Consider the following 8,164-nt stretch of genomic DNA (forward strand, 5'->3'; position numbering starts at 1 on the left):
AAAGAACTCAAGGGGTGGTGAGTTCAATAATTGGTTGTAGGATAAAGAATATTTGAGGCTGTTTTATGTGTATTGTTGTTGGTGCAGCTTGGGTAATCTTGGAAAATGATATATAATGTATGTATTGGGCAGAGAAGGAGGGTGTGGTGATACACATTATTTTAAGGGCTGTATGGGCTTATTATCCGTCAATGTTAGCTATTGTTTACAGGGTTCACGGTGTGATATCTGTTAATTTTAGTTTATCATGACTTATATTGTAGATTAAAACCTAAAAGGGGAGGCTGAATCGTGATAGTTGTATTGGTCAGAGGACAAGGTATGTAAGGCTATTCGTTTCAATATTCTTCGGCATGAATCTGATTCTTGTGATTAATATCAATAAGTGAATTTCCTAAGTTCTATTCCTAGTAAAGGAAACATAGTGGCAGTGTACGATCTCCAAATAACTAACAATATATCTCCCTCTCCTTAGTGTACATAATTACTTCATTATATATTCAGTACTCTATAGTTGTGTAATTATCCTCCTATGTGCTGATATAGAAATGGTATTCGCAAAAGCAAGTTTGGTGAATCCTCTGCTTAGTCAGTTGAAGTCAATTGTGTCATTTAAGCTCACAAGTAATGCATTGATGTTACATAGCTCCTTATGTCATTGTTACTGCCTTGAAGTATTAATTTCATGTCTTCTACTACTGGTCCGTATTTCCAAATCTCAAAAATAATTATGACCACCAAAACAACAATCTCAAAGATTAAAGAATCTAAGTGAAGCAATCTGTATAATAATGGGTGGAAGCCCAGGGGAAAATGCCTAGCATAGGTCGATCCCAATTGGTATATAAGGGTGGTAGTTCAGGAGCGAAAGCCTAGCATGGGCCGATCCCAATTGTTATAGAAGGGTGGCAGCTCAGGGGAGAAAGTCTAGCACGGACCGATCCCAATTTGTGTAATTATGAGGACCACATCCCAGTGGTTAAAATGCCTACCATGGGTCATCCTCTTCTACCACTGATCAGCTGGTCATTCGTATCACATGCCTTATAAAGATCATAACACACAGAAAGGTAAAGACAAGAATGTAACATACATGATCCCACAAGAGTTAACAAAGGTGGTCTTCTGTTCTAACTTATGCACACATATATTGATACTTGGTTTCATTCGAACTCTTATTTTATATATGTTATTGGCTTACATATTCAATACATTTTTTCGTACTGACGTCCCTAGCGGGGGACGCTGCATTTCATGCTGCAGGCACAGGTACTCCAGCTAGTAGACCTCCTCAATAGGAGCACACGAAACTCAGCTACTTTTGGTGAGCTCCAGGTTGATGCAGAGCTTTACTAAGTCCTTGGTAGATTCATTTTGGTATTGTATTGTAGTTAAGGGTAAGGCGGGGTCTATCCCGGCCTACTCTAAGGTTTTCTATCTTTTAGAGGCTTTGTAGACTTATGCATATGGTTCAGTTGCATCTTAACAAGTTGTGGCCTCAACGGTCATGTCTTGTATATAAGTTTTGGGTCTACTTATGTTGGTTCGTATCACTGCATCTTATGTGAAGTTGTCACAAGATTGTCATAGTTATATGCATAGTAAGCACAGGTTACATGTTGGTTCTCTCGGGCCTTTAGGGCATCGGGTGCCTGTCCATCTTAATGGGATTTGAGGCATGACAATATGTAGCATCAACAAAATCGCGTGTGTCATTACCGTATAGATACCAATTTGAAGAATATAAAATTACAAAGAAAGCATGATAAATAAGAATCATCAAATCTGACAAAAATATATGAAGAACATCAGAGTTGAAAAATTGTGGAGAAAGAAAAGGAAGGTAGAGGTAATTTTCATTATGTTATAGATGTACTGAATGCAAAGAGGACTCCAATAGTGATCAATCTAATAAGTCAATTCTTTTTTAAATAGCTAAACAAAAAAATTGGTGGAAACTAATAGGCTGGTAATTTAAGTCATGAGACATGTAATAGACATGATTGGTTCTATATGAGGTGAAGTTATTGCAAAAGAAATAGAAATATTCACTATTGTCTCAAAACAAAAATCAGTTGAAGCTTTTGAAGATGAAGCTATTGATAAAAGAAGCAAAAATGTTCACAAAGAGCATATTTTTTATGATCCACCCAAAATTGAAGTATAAACAATTGCAGTTCTAAATCCACAATTGAAGTGCATCACTATGATATTGAAGATACAATAAACTTTGAATCATTATTCAAAATTATAGACTTTGAAGAGTATGAAATATTATTTGTCGACAGTTCTACTCTACCACATACAGAATCAACTGAAGTCGAATGGATATGCAAGACCAAGTACAAATCAATTGGAGAAATAGACGATTTTAAGGCAAGATTAGTTATTCAAGAATAAAAAAATAAAAAAAATACGATGATGATATTTTTGAAATGTTTAATATGAAGAAAGGCAAATTGATTTTGGATTGTGCTGAAGAGATATTGAAGTTGACTAAAGTTGGCACACTCAATTTAGAAAATTGGTAGGAAGTCTAAGATGCTTGATGCTAGGCATAGTCACATTTGAAGATCTTGGTTTAAGGGAGATTATGTAGGAAATAAACCAAGAATATGATTCCTCATTAATTTATGATTTATTATTTATAGTATTTACTTAATTATGATTCATTAATATTTGTTAGTTAGGTAGGTTCCTAGCCTTAGTTTACTTTCGTTGTTAGTATATTATAAATAAGGGTGACTTATTACATATTTTCAATGTTGTGAGAGATGCATTCAATGTACAAAAAATATATAAAAGTTATTGAGTTATTTAATAAAGCCTCTTACCTCCTATTTGTAGATTAATAAATTTCATCAATATAATCGTTGTTGGGTTTTTCACTACTCCATATATTATTACTTTGGGTAATTTTATTTCTTCAAATTGGTATCAGAGCTTGTGTGAGATCCTTATAAAAGTCATGTGTGGATTCGACATATATAAAAGAATATGAGTATTTCATATTTACACGAATATCCCATTTTTTGTGTTTAATGGCAAAAATAATTTTGAGAGTTGGTATCAACAGATGAATAATTTTTTCAAAGTTGTTGAACTGTGGTCCATTATTGATAATGGATTCATGGAAGGTCCAGAGGGAACAACATTTACAGGTGAATTAGTTATATAATTGGAGAAATTTTTTTTGAATTACACGACATATTTTTACCTTAATAGCAAGGTCAAATTGCATGTATATAATAAAATCTTATATGCTAAGTCAGCAGAGGAGGCTTGGACAATTTTAACAAAAAACATATCGACGTGTTACAGATGTGAAGAGAGAGAAACTTCAAGAACTTTGGGAACAATTTGAGTTGGCTCAGATGAAACCAACATAATCAATCAAAGAGTTTTTTACAAGAATTAAAAAAAAATCAATTGTCTAAGGATCAATGGATAAATATTAGAAGAAGTTAAAATTATTAAAAATATATTAAATTCTCTAAGTTTAGAGTTTCAGACCAAGAAGACAGATATTGAATCTACTCAAAATCTGAACATCTTAAGACTTGGTGACCTAGAAGATGAATTTGTCATGTATGAGATATGTCTTAATAAAAAAATAGATGTGATAGTGGACAAGTTATTGCAAAGAAATGATGATAAATAAGAGACATTGAGTTTGATTGGAACAAATGAAGAAGACCAAGCAAAGGATGATAAAGAAGATACATTTAGTTTGTCAGAAATATATGAAGAAGACCGAAGTTTTAAAATTGTGGAGAAAGGAAGGGAAGGTAGAGATAATTTTCATTGTGGTATAGATGCCTTTAATTGAAAAGAAGACTTCAATTGTGTTCAATGTAATACCCTTCTTCCACCTTTGGGCTCCAAAATACCCTTCCATCCACCTATATGGACCTATATTACCCTTTCACTTAACAAATTCTTTAAGAGTAATAAGTATTCCTTTCATTAATGACGTGGCAACCTTTAATTGGTTGAAATTTAAATTAATATACCATCTTTAGTAATTCAAATCAGTTCTTCATCTATTCATCCATGGGCAGTAACAAATTAGCGTAACCCATTCCTAAATTCCAGAATTAAGGAAAAACAGAGGATCAAAATAATTACCAAAGGTGATACACAAATGGGCAATCTTTAAGTCTCTTACAAAGAATCTTCAATACCCACCTAGCTGCTATACTAAACAAATTGGGTTCCCTAACATTAATCCCTAAATTCAACTAGTAAAAAAAATACTATACTTTACCATAAAGAAGAGCAATGCAGTTCACTGTGTGAAAAGATTAACAAAAATACCATCTTTAGCAATTCCAATAAGCTCTTAAGCTATACATCCATGACACAGTAACAAATTAACGTAACTCCATTTGTAAATTCCAGAAATTGGGTAGAAAACAGAAGATCTGAATAACCCCCAACAACAAATCACAACAATCAAGTGTTTGATCTAAGACATTTTGAGAGTTTCTATTTTAACTGCTTGATGTTTTTATATTGTTATCTTTTCTAACAAGTGGACACTTGACTACTACTCCTTCACTCTATGCAGACAAAGATTCCTGATATAGAGAAATGCGTGGATATAGTTGCTACTTTGCAAGCTAAAAAGGACAGCAGTGAGGTTTGTCCCAGTGCTACATGTTTTTCCGATGAATGGAACTTTACTGAAGCACTCTTAGACATTTTCATTTTAGTTGAATCTTGAATTAGTAGAGTATTTTCCTATTTTATTTAATTAGGTTTGAAATTTGATGGAAAGGTGGATTTTTGAGCTTTTCTCCATTGAGAAGAAGCTGGGCTGGGAGAGTATGAAGTTGAGGAAGCAGCTTTAATGGTGGAGGAGAGTATTTTTGGATAATTAAAATTTCAGCCAATTAAAGGCCGCCGTGTCAATAATGAAATTATTAATTATTACTTTTAAAAAATCTGTTAAGTGAAAGGGTAATATAGGTCCATATAGGTGGATGGAAGGGTATTTTTGGAGCGCAAAGGTGGAAGAAGGGTATTTTTGTTCCATTCCCTATACTTGAAGGGTATTTTAGGCCCTTCTCCGTTTTTTAAATGACTAAACAAATAATTTTGGTGGAAACTGATGTTGCTTCGATAGAGGCTAGTAATTTAAGTCATGAGACATGTAATAGACATGATTGATCTATAAAATGTGAAGCTATTGAAAAATAAATAATATTGACTATTGTCTCACAAGAAAAATTAGTTGAAGCTTTAAAAGATGAAGCTAGTAATAAAAGAAGCAAAAGTGTTCACCAAGAGCAAATTTTGATGAACAACCCGAAATTGTAGCAAAAACAATTGAAGCTCTAGATCCGCAATTGAAGTGCATGACTTTGAATAGTGAAGATACAATGAATTCTGAATCATTATTCAAAATTATATGTTTTGAAAAGCATGAAATATTATTTGTTGAAGATCTACTCTATCAGATACACAATCAACTTGGTCGAATGGATATGCAAGACCAAATACAAATCAATAGGAGAAAAAAACGATTCTAAGTTAGGAATAGTTATTCAATAATAAGAAAAGGAAAAAAACATGATGATGATATTTTAAAAATGTTTAAAATGAAGAAAGTCAAATTGACTTTGGATTGTGCTAAAGAGAGACTCGAGTTGACTAAAGATGGCACACGCAATTTTGTTGATGCTATATATTTTAGAAAATTGATAGGAAATCTAAGATGCTTGACTTCTACAAGGCTTGTTATCACTTAAGGAGTTGTTCATAAAGGTGAAGAAGATGCTAGGCATGATCACATTTGAAGATATTGGTTTAAGGGATACTATGTAGGAAATAAACCATGAATAGAATTTCTTACTAGTTTAGGATTTATTATTTATGGTATTTACTTATTTATCTTTAATTAAGATTTGTTAGTTAGGTAAGTTCCTAGTCCTACTTTACTTTGGTTGTTATTATTATAGGTTCCTAGTCTCAGTTTACTTTGGTTGCTAGTATTATAAATAGGGGTGTCTTATTAAATATATTTAATGTAGTGAGAGATAAATTCAATCTATAGAGATACATTGAATGTAGAGAGATACACTCAATATGTACAAAAATACAAGAGCTATTGTGTTATTGAATATATACTCCACCTCTTCTTTGTAGATTAATAAATTTCTTGTATATAACCATAATTAGATCTTTCACTTGTGCATATATTATTACCATGAGTAATTTTATATCCTTCAATTTTGTATATTTTAAGTTGTCACAATCTAAATTGAAGAGTTAGTCACTAGCATATAACTAGACACTAACTATCCATTAATCAAGTAATTTACTAGATAAATTTTAGCTATAATCACGTAACTATCACTTATTTCATAATAAGTCGTTTAAATATTTATTTCTAACACAAAATTATTCAACTTCAAAATATTGTAACAAAAAATTATTAACCTAGAATACCAACTTTTTAGTGGATAACTCATCATTTACTATTTGCGAAAAATCTAATAAATAAAAATTAATTAAATTTATTTAACACGATACGAAGCCCCATACCCAAAGAATGAAATGGCTGAGAAAAAAAATCTTCCCAGAATATCCAAAACTGGCACCACAACATAGTTGCTCAATTTTGTAAAAAGATTGGACATAATGCTAGAGTCCATGGTAAATAACTAAATATCAAAAAAATAACTTCCTCTAGTTTTCCAAACCAACAACCACCTTCTCTAAAATAAAAATAAGAACTTGCTCCAAAATTTAAGAAATCTGAAGGTTTCTTGTGTTTGACCTCATTAACATCACAAGAGAGCAGCAAATGAGCATGATCAGATCCTGTTCCACGTAATTGATTCACCTCAATATGCTTAAACCATCTTTGCATTTGTTGATTGATCTAAATTATGTCTAATCTTTTAAAAATGCAATCATCTCTTGTCCTACCATTATATCAAGTGAAAAGGCTCCCCTCAAACTTAACCTCTATCACATCACATGATGAGACACAATTCTCAAAGTCATAACAATCAGCTGCAAGAACTGGTAAACTCCCTATTTTCTCTTTTTTTATTTAAGACCACATTAAAATCACCCTAATCAACCAAGGATCAATCATCCTGCTTCCAGTTGATAGATATCATCCCATAGGACAAGCCTTTGAACTACATTACATTTAGCATACACTAATATAATATAAAAACAGTTAATAGATGTATGTTGGTTCAATTTCATAGTTAATTGTTTCTCTGTATCTTGTGCCACTGTAATATCTATGTCATGGTAAAATACCATATCTCGCCATTATAATTATCTATAGCATTTGACATCTTCAATCTTCTTCTTTATTTGTTAATCTGCCTAGAATTCTGAAATGGCTCTGTTAATTCAATAAATGAAAAATTACGAAACTTGTGTAACATTTGCACTCTTTAAAAAGCTTGTTGGAATTTTACTAATCTAATATTCTATATAAAAGCCTTCATTGCTTATTGAATGTTGTTTTGGATCTCTTTGGCTGAACTCAGATAGGTTGACTGCGTTCTCCGCTTCCTTGATTGTTCTTTTTTCTCCATGATCTCCGGTAAGTCATCAGATTTTCTCCCACTGTAATCCCCATAGCTATCTAATCTACATTAGATGAATCACCTCCTATGTTTTTCTCCTAAATTATGAGTTCTAATATTGTGAAGTACTCTGTTAAGAGACTCAATTTGAATCATTTGTGTTTCGTCAACTTTCATTGCCACATGAACTTCCACCAATGCCATATCATGCTCGTGAGGCTGAGAATACTCTTATTTTTCCTCATTACTTGTACTCCCAATGCTTACCTGGTTGTTGCATAATTTTATGTCACACCCAAGCCACACTCTGGACATGATCGGCACTAAAAAAATATTTTTAGTCCTTAAGCGTACTCTTGGCCTGGATGACTATTTAGCGGAAGACTTACTTAAGCAATGATAGGCTCAAAAAATAATTAAATTCGTTTAACTCAAATACTCAACTCATAAAGTCTGAAAATACTCAATAACAATACTTATAGTTTGTAAAAAAAACAACTCGAAAGAAAGTAAATACTGAGAGACACCTTGACTCTGTCTATCTATAAAGTCTCTACTATTAAAGAAGGATGTCGAGACAAGACCCATGACATCTCAAAACCAGTAAC

The sequence above is a fragment of the Solanum tuberosum genome, unplaced genomic scaffold (genome assembly GCF_000226075.1).
Source record: "Solanum tuberosum cultivar DM 1-3 516 R44 unplaced genomic scaffold, SolTub_3.0 scf00135, whole genome shotgun sequence".
NCBI lineage: Eukaryota > Viridiplantae > Streptophyta > Magnoliopsida > Solanales > Solanaceae > Solanum > Solanum tuberosum.